This window comes from Mustela erminea, chromosome 6, assembly GCF_009829155.1.
Source record: "Mustela erminea isolate mMusErm1 chromosome 6, mMusErm1.Pri, whole genome shotgun sequence".
Lineage (NCBI taxonomy): Eukaryota > Metazoa > Chordata > Mammalia > Carnivora > Mustelidae > Mustela > Mustela erminea.
Window position 1 is genome coordinate 135,280,330 of NC_045619.1, and position 12,710 is coordinate 135,293,039.

A 12,710-nucleotide genomic window follows, 5' to 3' on the forward strand; every position below is an offset into this window, starting at 1 on the left:
GGAGACAGGTAAAGGGCAGCAGAACCTTCTGGAAGGAACCCCATGGCTGTGGCGTCAGGGAGCTCGCAGTGACACCCACAAGGACCTGCCTTCCTTCAGGGCCCATCTGGACAACTTCTTCTGCTCCCCACCTTTCCTACAACAATGGGCCCACCCTTTGGTTCTCGAACTTCTATTTCATACATCCTGATTGGTGTTGGGTGAAACTGCTGTGAAATGTGTCCATCACACATTTCTAGAGCAGGGGACCCCTGGGGAGTTTTGAACTTGGCCTCTGGAGCACCTTCTGGATTAGGATGAGCAAAAGCAAGTAATCTACCTTCTGTGGTTCTCACTCATTTATGTTTCCACATCCTTTCTTTGCCCCTTGCCCACATTTTAGGGAGATAATTAATATAAATGTTTCCTTGTGCACTAGAGAAGAATGTGTATTTTGTTGCTTTGGGATGGAATGTTGTGAGTATATCTGTGATGTCCGTCTGGTCCAGTGTGTCATTTAAGGCCTTTATTTCCTTGTTGATCTTTTGCTTGGATGATCTGTCCATTTCAGTGAGGGGGGGGTGTTAAAGTCCCCTACTATTATTGTATTATTGTTGATGTGTTTCTTTGATTTTGTTATTAATTGGTTTATATAATTGGCTGCTCCCATGTTGGGGGCATATTTAAATAGATATTTAAAATTGCTAGATCTTCTTGTTGCACAGACCCTTTAAGTATGATATAGTGTCCTTCCCCATTTCTTATTATAGTCTTCAGCTTAAAATCTTATTTATCTAATATAAGGATTACCACCCCAGATTTCTTTTGATGTCCATTAGCGTGGTAGCTTGTTTTCCACCCCCTTACTTTAAATCTGGAGATGTCCTTGGGTCTAAAATGAGTTTCTTACGGACAGCATATCAATGGTTTTTTTTTTTTTTTTTCAATCCCTAGCCATTGGTATTGCCTCTTGTTCTTTTTCTTTTTCTTTTGAGGTGAGTTTTTCTGCTTTTTCATTTTATCCATATAAGACTAGATGAATGGGAGAAAAAATACTGAAAGGGTAGAATGACCCCAGAAAAATATATACTAACCAAACTGGAAGGGACCTGAAACAGAGGGGAAAGAAAGGAGGGGGGGAAACGGTCATATATATATGACTGGTGAATTTCAGAACAGAGCCACACACACTTGATTCTGGGTGTATTTTGGTCTATTAGAAGAAACTGCCTCCCAAAATTTTAAAGAAAGAAAAACTGACATATATACAAAAGGAAGGGTAAACATGATAAAGGTATGGAATATGACTGTAAAGATGAAAATTTAAAAAGATTCTAAAAAAGGAATTTATAAGAAGTTCACTGAAAAAAGAAAAGGGGGAAAAAAGGAGAGAATGTGATCATCACATGTGAGAGGATGTGATCTAGGCTGGAGACCAGAACAAAGCCCTGGCTACATTTAGGGTGTATTTTGATCTATTAGATGAAATTTTATCCCAAAATTTTTTAGGAAAAAAAAAAAACCTGTATGTATACAAAAAATAAGGTTAAATACAATGAAGGGATAAAATATAACAATGAAAATTTAAAAAGATTTTTAAAAAGGTATTGATAAGAACAAGTAGTTTAAAAAATGTTAAAATAAGAACGAGGAAAATTTTTAAAGACAGAATAAGGAAAAAATAAAATTTAAAAAAAATTGACTTTGAAAGACTTAAAGATCATGGGAAAAAAGCCATGAATTCTGTGTTGCTTTCCCCTAACTCTGGAGTTCCGCAGTTCTCCTTGATCCGTGAACTTGGGCTCGCTGGATGTTCTTGCTGATCTTCTGGGGGAGGGGCCTGTTACCGAGATTCTCAAATGCCTTTGCCTGTGGTGGAATTGACCGCCCTTGCCGGGGCCAGGCTAAGTCATCTGCGCGGTTTTGTTCTCGGAGCTTTTGTTCCCTGAGCGCTTTCCGTAGAGCTTTGGAGGTCGGGAAGGAAGATGGCGCCGCCCAGTCTCTGGCCGGAAGAGCTGCGAGCTCGGGCTCCACTCCTCAGTGCGCCCTCGGAGAAAAGCCGTCAGTCCCTCCCGTCTCCCTGGTCTCTGGCCCCGCTCGGAGCTCACCCGGCCTGTGACCTAGTGTTTTTCTCTCTGGCGCAGGGTTTCGTTTGGAGTCTCCAAACCCAGCGGATTCCTGTGCCGTCCTCCCGCGCTGCTCCTCCCAGGGGAGGAAGGCGAGTCTCCCCAGATCTACCACTTGTGGGGTCCCTACACAACAAGCAGTGTCCTGACCGTGTCCCGGATCACGGTGTAAGGTCAGCCCGAGCGGAGAGCCCCTCCTGGGCTCCGTCTCTGCCGCCGGCTTCCCCGCTCTGATACCTGCGAGCTCTGCCACCCTCAGACACCCTTGGTCTGCGGGTGACCCCGCGGGCCCTGAGACCACACTGTCCCTGCGAGGTCTCCACCCTCCCCCATTCCCCCACCCCCACTTAGCCTCGGGAGTGAGGTCCCTCAGTGGAGCCGACTCTAAAAGCTCCGATGTTGTGCTCCGGGGCTCCACCGCTTGCGGGGAACCAGCCCCTTCCCCGCAGTCTCTCTGCCCACCTGTGTGCCCGGGATGCACTTCTCCGCTCGTCCTACCTTCCAGAAAGTGGTTGTTTTTCTGTTCCTAGAATCGCTGCTCTTCTTCTCTTCCATCTCCTGTTGAGTGTGTAGGTGTTCAGAATGTTTGATAACTATCTTGCTGAACTCCTGAGACCCAGTGACATTTAGTCTCCTACTCCTCTGCCATCTTGCACCTTCCCCCTCTCTGTCTCTGTCTCTTCTTTCAGGTGGGCTCCATGGCCAGCATGGAGCCCAATGCAGGGCTTGAACTCATGACCCTGAGATCAAGACCTGAGCTGAGATCAAGAGTCAGGTGATTAACTGAGTGAGCTACCCAGGTGCCCTGTACCTGCTATTTCTCAAGACTTTTAACTCAAATAATCAATATACCAAAGTGGCCTCCTTTGGGGGACATGCTCGGAACACTTCACCATCGGTCCTTTATCTCTGTCTGTCTACATGCCTCTCTGCCCACCCACCCATCCATCCATCCTCCTCTGTCTCTGCCTGTCCGTCTATCCATCATTCACCAATAGCCTGCCTGTCTGGGCCTTCCCAGTCTGTGACCACCCCTCAACCACACTTCGTGTTTCCATGAATTCCTCAGTGGCACATTAGTCTTGGGAATTGTTAACCTTGGGTCCCCTCTGTGCCCAGAGTCTCAGTCCCCCTGAGATCTCTCAGAGGTCTGATTTGGAGGTTGTGGTGGGTGATACATACATGCTCTGTCATTGGGCCAGGCCACGCTTCCTCTCCCTCAGGCTGCTGTCCTTACCAGCAAGCCAGCTTGGTACTGCATTTTAGGCATAGAACAGACTTTTCCCTTAAATTCCTCCCTCACAACAGGAACCAGACTGGGTTGACGAGATAGGAAGAAAGAGGGGAAGAGGGTAGAGCATAGGTAAGTGATAAGCCTACTGGATGTGGCTACTCTTGGAGTTTCTAGGTGGGTCTGTCTGGGTGTCCTTTCCAGGGCTCCTCCACCTGGCTTCCAGATGGCCTTCATTGGAAGGAGGGGTTCCCCCCTTCCCCAGAAGGTCTTTGTGGATGTCCCTGATTCCAGCTGCTCGGATGCCCAGAAAGAAGGGCTGTCTCTTTTGTCAGAGGCTGGCCTCCCTGATCCTCGTTTCCTAGCTCAAGACCAGCCCATTCCCAGGATGACTGACAACAGAAGTGACCCTAGCTTTGAGGTATACCCCCTTGGCCTCTGGAGAGCTCCCTTGCCTTCTGGTCCCTGATGAAACTAGCCCATCGGAATGTAACTATCCAGCAGGAGACTTAACTGGGCCTTAAAACTAAGCTTAGCCCCATAGCATCCACAAAGGCTAAGTGAAACGAGCCCCACCCAGACTCCTGTCCTAGCCTTCCTTCCTTCCCTTGCGGGGGAATTCTCCAACCCAGGCTGGCCTCCAGCAGACACATCACCCCACAGGCTATAGGTACAGCCACAGCAAACTGATTCCTCTACCCCTTACTGACCAGTTTTTTCCCCCAGGTCCAGTTCTGATTCTGCCATTTACTCTGCACAGAATGTGGAGCTTCTCCGCCTCCAACATCCACCTACAGGCCAACAGACTCAACAAGCATGGTGAGTATTTGCGTTACGCTTCGTCATCGAAGTCATGGTTTTCCTGCGAGATTGCCGCATGTGACAGCTGGGAAGGAATTCTTGAGACTTTGTATGGTGCAACTTAGTAAGTTTATTTCAGTAGTGTGGGGATAGGGCCCGTGGGCAGAAAGAGCTGCACTTTTGCTGTGAGGCTGGTGGTTATACACTTGGTGCTCGAGGGAGGGGAGGCAATGGGCAGGGAGTATTAGATCATAAATATCTTCCTCGAATTTCTGCTCATAGAACTACGTTTGCACGCTTTCTCTGCTGCTTATCATTCAGCTCGACATTAACTAGAGGTGAGATGTACAGGCAGTCACAAGACCCTTTAAGAATGTAGCAACCAGCACGTATTTGATCCTTACTGGAACTAAGCAGGCTGTAGGTCAGCCTTCTGGGCTAAGAGTGAACATTTTTCTGCTTCTGTCCCTCATCAGTTTAAAGGGGAATTCATTTAAGGAATTCATGTAATTGTTCCTTTCAAAACAAAGAATCAATCTGCCCCCAAAGGTGAATTCAAATTTCTTCTTTTTCTTTTTTTTTTCAGAGAGGAAAAAAATCATACCTATTTTTATTAGGTAAATACTGCTTGCCTGTTTAAAATTATTTTGAAAAGGTAGCAAACAAAACCCAAAAAACGTTGGTTAGGGTCTGAGGTCCTCTTTGGGAATTCTGCTCCTCTTCTTACCTTTCTATTGGATAACAACTCATCTTCCTGCCTGAGGTGCTCGGAGACCAGTCTTTATCGTTAGTGCCGCATGGCTTACCTTGGAAGCTCTGTAACCTCGTGCCCTGCTCTGTCTGTGTTTGCCCTGTTTACCCGTTCTTTCCTGGCCCCTTCTGGATGGGGGTGAAGGAGACCATGTCACATGTCCAGTTTTAGCTGGAGGCAGCAGCAGGGGCCTGGAACCCCCTTTCCTTGGAAGCATCAATTGGGAGGGAGCATCGGCTCTCGGCTCTCCGCTCACAGATGCTTGTTATGCGAGAGTATGTGTAACTTGGAAATGAGGCCAAAAAGTGGAGGCATATCATGTCAGTGTCAAAATGAGCATCATCGGATAGGTCTGCCCAAGGATGCTTAATGATCTGAGGCAGTGGTTCTCAACCCTAGGTCCTTCAGGGGACATTTGCAATGTCTAGAGACATGTTTGATTGTCACGACTGGTGCGGAGCGCGGTGTTGAGGGAGGCGGTCACTGACAAGTAGTGCATAAGGCAGTGATGCTCCTTAATGTGCCGGAAGCCACGGAGCGGCCTCTCCCTGCATAGAATGACTCTATTCCCTGCTTTCTGTAGATTCAAGATGTCGGAAGTTCTGTGTGAACTTTAGATGTTTGACTGACACAGATGAAACTAATTTCTGTTTGGTGGAAAGATAACCCAAAGGTGGCCGTTCATTACCCCATAGGACAGGAACTGGTTTTATATTATTTTGTATGAACCCAGCCCTTGGACTCTAAACTGTCCTTAAACTGTCCATAAGCGTCAAGTTCCTCAGGTGCTCTGGGAACTGAATTCCTATTTTCATCATCGTTAGTTAATGAATTGAATGAAATCTTCGACGTGTTTATTTACATCCTGTAATAGTTACCTGTTGCTGGGTAACAAATTACCCCACATCATAGTGCCCGAAACCAATACTAAGTGTGTTATTATTATTTGGACATAGTGCCTGTGGGGCAGGAATTGGAGAGCACTTTCATACAATTGTGGGGCTTGGGTTCTCTCCCAAGGTTGCAGTGAAAGGGCCAGCCAGCCCGGGCCCTGCGGCCATCTGAAGGAGGCCGGCAGATCAGCCCACCCTGACGGCTCCCGCGTGGTGGCAAGTCTGTGCTCTCTGTGGGCAGAGACCTCAGACTCTCACCAGTTGGGCCTGGCAGAGACCTGCTCAGGTGTCTGCATGACGTGACTGCTGCCTTCTCCCAGAGCATGGGCCGCGGGCACGGGTCAGTCCCATTCCAGAAGGGAAGGACAACACAGGCCTGAGAACACCGGAGGGAGGAGTCAGTAGGGGTATCTGAGAGGCGGGCGGCCACACTTGCCCTCTGTCCCACCATGGTTCAGGGCCTTCCCATGGGCAAGATGTGCTCGGCCTCTCCCAAGACCCCCAAACTCTCATCTTGTCCAAACCAGATCCATACTAATGAGGCTCCTTGAGCTCTCAAATCCAGTTCTCTTTGATCTGAGATTTGTGAGCTAGAGACACTAGCTATCTGCCCCCTCCCACACTCAACAACAGGCAGTGATGGGACAAGCAGAGGGTGACGCCGTGGGCCCTCCTGTTCGGCCTGGATTGAAGGTGGGGATACACCCAGGTCATGGCCTCAGAGCACTTATGGAAGGAAGGTGGGCTCCAGTGGGCGGCTCCGGGATACTTTCCTTGGCTCTCAGACTCACTCCGCCGGCCTCTGTTTCTCCCTCTGGGTCATCCTACCTTTCTCAGGGGCTTCCTTTTCTCAGCCGGCTTCCCGCCTGTACAGGGTCCGGAGGCTGAAGACGTCATTTCAGTGAGTGCTGTCTGTGCCTTTTAGCCCAAGCTGGCCACATTCCTCCAGTGTCAGTCCTCCATGAGACTTTGAGGGTCTCCGGTCTTCTCGGGGCTCATTCCATCCGGAAAGAGAGGAGCCTCAGTTGTCCTATAAGCCCTTCAGAGGACAGGGTTGTTCTAGTCCCCGTCCGTGGGCCTTACTGCTATTTGTCATGTCATCCAAGCAGATGCAGACCAGTCACACTTCTGGATTCATCTTTAGATCCAGTTTTCCAGACAGCACCCTGCACTTGTCTTTGGCCTGGGAGCCCTTTCTTAATTTTGACACCACTTGGCATCCAGAGAAGTCAAGAATTTGCCAAACCAGGACGGTGGCTCCCTTTTGTCCAAGGGCCCTTCCTTTAGCTCCCTCTCCCTCTGGTTTTTACCCGAAGCAGCAAGAAGGCAGATGGTGTCTCCCACTCTCGGTGTGGACCATCTCCTCAGCCAGGTGACCCCGCGTGTAGGGTACATTTTTGATTTCCCCTATTCCTTGAGGCAGTGGGGCTGGAAGGTTTCCTGCCACCACTGCTAACTGTTCCATCTTTGAGTTTTCTCTGTCCCTGAAGCCCTTATTGGAGGCCCCGCTCGAAGACAGTCATGCTTCTGTGGTCAGGCTTTCAAGGTCATTCAACTTTTCAGTGACGTATCCCTCAGGGTCCTACAGGACCAGGTTCCAAACCACAAGGGAAATTTCCATGAATGTCCCCAAACTTATCTGGAACTTCCGTACCGAGAGATGAGGGGTCCTTCTTGGAAAACCTGCTCCCCTTAGCTCTCTGCAAACCCCTTCCCTCCAACCTTCTTCTTCTGTTTTTCTTCTCTTGCTCACTTCCTCTCTCTCTCCCTCCTTCATGGGGTGGGGTGATTCGTTGGTCAGATACACTTTAGTCTTCTTGTCTTACCCAGAGACCGTAGCTCTGAAAATTTTGGCCAAGCGCTAAAGCCACTGCAGGTCCTTGTCTGATGTGGAAGAGGCGGGGGTCCCTGGTCAAGGGCAGAGCAGGAGCCTTCTCACCCATGAACACGTCATGCCGTCATTCAGAGCCCGATCGTGCTACCTGCCGTCTAGGTGTGGTCCCGGCTCATTTCTTGACAGCCCTTGTGAAGCAGTGTCACTGATGGGAAGATAGAAAGGTCACAAAATTATCTCAAGGGCACACAGGTTGTCGCAGAGCCAAGATTTGAAAACAAGCCTTTCGTAAAAGCCCACGACATTTCTGTCACATCCAACAGCGTGTTGGCTAAGGGGCCCCTCAGTGTTTAGAGAACGGTTGAATGGATGAAAGGGTTTCTCTGAGTTGGTTCCGCCATGTCCCCAGGTTCCGTGGTGGAAACCGCAGGTGCTGGGGGATGAGATTCATTTAGACAGGTGGAAAGGCACACTGCTGTCCTCTGTGGGTGCTTACGATGGGAAAGGTCAGCTCAATGCCAGTGACTTACCAGACCCAACAGGTTGACCAGGCATACGCTCGGGGAGGCACATGGGATCAGCGCAGGTGTCCTGTCTCTGCTGCCATCAGAGCGTGAGTCCAGGCATTTGTAAGGAACCTGCGACACCCAGAATACAATGGCTGCTGCCGCCACAGCCAGCATCTCTCCATTCTGTCACGTGTCCCCTTGGAATCAGGTCTATGTCACCTTCACATGTGGCAGCTAGAGAAGGCTGGCACTGCCCCATCGTGGCCCTTGCTAGAAACAGCTTCCTGCTTCCTGCCCACCCCCTCCCCGCCCCATTCACAGGAGGGAGCAGCACCTGATCTCAGTCACCGAGATCAGCCTCGGTCAGAGGAGGGCCAGCGGAGTGCAATTTGTTCATTCACACCCTCCACCACCGTGGGAGGAGGCATGACAACTCACTCGTCTGTGGCAAATAGATCTGTGAGGGCATTGCTGATATTGGAGAGGCACACATGGGCTTTGGAGTCAACCTGATCACAGTCCGTATTGTGACTTTGGGCAGATGACTTAACCTCTCTGAGCCTCTGCGTCCTCACCCACCAAGTGGGATGCCAACCTCTTAGCAGTGTTGTAAGGGTTAAATATCAAGCATTTGGTGCCATGTTGAACAAACTGGAGGTGTTAAAAAAATATGTTTCCTCATTTAGGAATAAAAGAAAAGGTTTTTATTTGGGAAAAAGTGGGGTTTAGGAGTAAGGAAAAAAATAGGTTGTCTCAGCTTAATATAGAAAAAAACATTGCAGGAACATGAAATTCTGTGCCTCCCCACCAAAGAGCAGTGAGGGTCCCTCCTGTGTAGAATCAGGCTGTCTGTGGGTCGTGTTGCTTGCTGAGGCCACGTTATAGACCAGATGCGTGTGTCCTGCCACCAGACTCGTATCTAGACTTTGTCATCCCAAGGTGATAGTAATAGAAGATGCGGCCTTTGGGAGGTGGCTGGGTCATAAGCAGGGAGCCCTCATGATGGGATCAGTGTCCTTATAAAGAGACGCCAGAGAGCCCCGGCCCCTTGTCCTGTGAGGACAAGCATGCACAGAGCTGCCCACAAGCCAGGAAGCGGGCCCTGACCAGAAGGACAATCCGCCTGTGGCTTGAACTTGGCCCTTCCAGCCCCAGAGGTGAATACATGTTCTTTCTGCCCCCAAAACTGTCGTATTTTGTTACCGCAGCCGAAGCCAACTAAGACAGTCCACATGGCTAATTGGAACCAAGATAAAATCAGAGGTTTCCTGACACCCTATTCCTATGATTTCAAAGCAGTCATAGACCTTATTTTGGGGAGGGGAGGGGGAAGTTTACGTTTAATTTACCATCTCTGTGCCTCCGTGTCTTTACCTGGAAGGCGGAGGTTTGGACTTGTCTTTAAGCCCGCCCCTTGGAGGATCTTGGGCCATCGTTCCTGGGGTGACACGGCCTTCCTGTGGCCTCTGAGTGTCCTTTCCCTTTGCCCTAAATCGCTTCTATCCACGGGACCCGGCCTGTTGTAGGCACGTAAATCAGTGCCCGGGAAAACTGCAGTGACTCCCACAGGTCCATTCTCCTTCTGCCTTCTCTGTTTTCTGACCTTCCGCCACCTGGCACTGCTGGGACTAAAGCCCAGACTCCTCTGGGCCAGACTCTGTCCTCTTCCAGGGCCTTTACTGGAACCTCTCCCTCTCCAGCTCCGTCCAGCCACCTCTGTCCGGCCGCCTCCCAGTCCTGGCTCCCATGCACTGTTTCTGTCCGGATAATACCTGTATTTGGGTGCTTCATTGGAAAGGTGTGCTTGCAGCTGAAAAGAAGACCCTCCCAACCCCAAACACACACACAAAACCCCAAACCCTTGACTCTGATCTATTACAAATCATCCCTGAAGCTTTACTGAGCTCAGCCTTGCCACGCGGCCCTGGGAAAGAAGGATGTGGCCTGGGTTTCAAGTGTCCTATCGAGATCCAGCAGGAGGAATGAGTCGCATTAATTCCGTCTGACTTCAGGGCCTCGTTGCGATTCTTCACAGGGCCTGCTCAGAGGCCCTCGGGGAAAAGCATGTTTTCAAATCGAGGACAAAGCCTCGGTGCGAGCCAGCTTCGGGGCCTTTGCAGCTGACTCTCAATAGAGAAATCCAGCTTTCAGCATCAGACTTTGCACATGGAAAGCGTCCGCCACCGACATCACTGAATGCAGGGCCCAGACAGGTGGTTCTTTCTGCCGGAAAGCAGCGTTGGGCGACTGAATGTGAACTTGGTGGCGCAGGGCACGGGGCGTCCACATGCCCGGACACGGATCCCTGTCCTCTCTGTCCCCGGGGGACTGTGTCTGCGGGCCTGTGGGTCCCTGGATGAGGTCATTATTTGGTTGACAGTAAATGGCACGGGTTTCGTGCTGGGGAACAGGGTGGGCGTCGCTCTGTGGGGGGCTGCCCCTGGGTCCGGGCCACGGTGATGCCTGGTGGAGTGGCCTGTGAGTCCCTCCTCTGTGGTCTGTGGGGTCTCTGCCCTCCCAGACACGGCCACATCTCAGCGCGGCTTCAGGCTTTGTGCACGCGTGCGTTCTCAGAGCCTGCCGCTGGGGCCGGAGGCTTCTGGCCTCTCCAGCTTTCAGAGCCTCTGCTCTGACGGCCACTGTGTGTGCAAGGGACGTGCCGTTTGGAAAAAGGAGCAGTTTGCCTTCTGACTGGAGGACGGATGCAAGTGGAGCATTTCCTCTTCTACTCAGAGCTCGACTCCAACCTGGACACGTGCTTCCCGGGGTCGCCAAGCCCCCCGCTTATTCAGAGTCTGGGCCTCCGTGTGTGCTTTCGGTAGGATCTGCTCTGCCCCAGATTCCTTCCAAGGTGTGTGTCACCTTCCCGCGCTTTATCTCGCTGAGATAAATGGGTGGGGTCCCTCCGAGAGCTTCAGAAGGTCTGAGTCTGTTTGGAGGCCGATCTCCTTGCCCTCCATGTAGGATGAGACACTCCGTAGCCTGGCTTCCTCCACGGAGAGCGGGGCTCGGGTTCCGTCGGTGGACCTTGCTGGAAGAGCTGTGGGGAGGAATCAGGGTGACTGTCACAGATGTTCACAGGGGGAATGTCACAGACTGTTCACAGATGTCACAGATGTTCCCCCCTGCAGGGAGCTCAGAACGTGGGGCTGTGTCCCGGCCCCTTCCTGCCTGGCTTGGTTCAAGAGAGCCTGAGTCAGAAGGGGCAGGAGTGAGTGGGGACGCAGGTACCCCGTTCGCAGCAGCGGAGTAAATACAGGATCGTGGCGCAGGTCAGCGTCCCAAAGCTGGGCTGGATTCTGTGGGAACCCACAGACATGGTCGAGACCAGCAACATTTTATCACCTTCTGCTCTGGGGCCTCAGGCTGGAGACCAAAGCAGGTTACGCCCCAGTACGTCAGCAAGGAGGAGGCAAGGGCACAGTGGCCAGGCAGGGCCATCAACCCTGTCCTTCCGGAGTCTGAAAAGAGATGCACCAGGTCCAGGTGGAAGAAGCCACCTCGTGGTGCTCAAGGCCTGGCCCGAATTCGTCTCCCTTCTCCCTGGGAGGGAGGGAGAGAGGGCAGCCCTGCCTCCTCTTCATTACCCTGTGAGGCCTCGGTCCTTACAGAATCTGTGTCATGAGACCTGTCAGCTCTTGTCCCCGAAACAGGTCAGAACAGACATTGGCTAAAGCCAAGGACGCACTTTCCGTGAGGTCCCCCCAGGCCCCTGGTCCCGAGAACTGGCCTTACCCAAGAGATGTGGTGATCCCCTGACAGCATTGCCAGACACAGTGCCCCAAACAGCAGCTGCCCCTCCCGTTTTCGTTTTGCCAGAAAACCCGAGTACTCAGCAAATGAGATCTCTGGTTTCAGTCCCTCCTCTGTCAGCCCCGAGTCCGTCCTGCTTTGCCCTGCTGGGACCCCTGGAGCTGGACCCTCTCAGCATTTCTCCTTTGCCAGTGGAGGAAGACTGTCCTTCTAGCAAGTTCTTCTTGCTGTGTCTCCCCACCAGCCTGGTGTCTCTGATGGGGTCCCAGGCTTGGGATGGGGGTGGCCCCCGTCCTGCTCCGTGTTCCCTCGTGCCCGGTCTCCCTCTGCCACAACGTCGTCCTCTCCAGCTCCCGCCCCCTTCTGGGCCCCTTTGGGTCCCCTTCCGGCCTTTCCATAGTTTCAGGTCACAGTTCTTTATCTTAAATGTCCCCATGCAAGTACCCAGGGCAGTCCGTTTCTTCTGCCAGGACGCCTCCCTTTCCTGCAGAAAAACGAAAGCGGCCCAAATCAATCCTTCTTCGTTCCTAATGCCTTAAAGAAATGAAACCCTCCGAGAAACGGAGAGAAACTTCTCTGTTAACGCCTACGGGGTGTGTGAGTACACGGGCAGTGTAGAGTCCGGTGTGTGTGTAGGGGGTGACCCAGGAAGGACCTAGTCTCTCTGCTGGGGGGAAGGCCAGCGTCTCGTGGCGGCTGAGGTGGGGTGCGGCCATCCCAGGCGCCGTGGCACGGGGGAAGGAAAGCCCTCGCCTCTCGTTGTGTTTCTGTCCCTCATTCCGGACAGCCCCTCTTCAGCGGCACACGTAGTTCTATGAGCCAGTAAACTCCTT

General features: G+C 51.6%; 1 long non-coding RNA gene across 1 annotated transcript in view; it reads left to right on the forward strand.

The window, feature by feature from the left end:
• The first annotated feature begins 2,244 nt into the window (after positions 1-2,244).
• Positions 2,245-12,710, forward strand: part of LOC116594409 — a 38,236-nt gene continuing 27,770 nt past the window's right edge. Inside the window, exons 1-3 of the long non-coding RNA XR_004287206.1 lie at positions 2,245-2,278; positions 3,414-3,468; positions 4,063-4,155. This is a non-coding gene — a long non-coding RNA (uncharacterized LOC116594409). The remainder of the gene's footprint in view (positions 2,279-3,413; positions 3,469-4,062; positions 4,156-12,710) is intronic.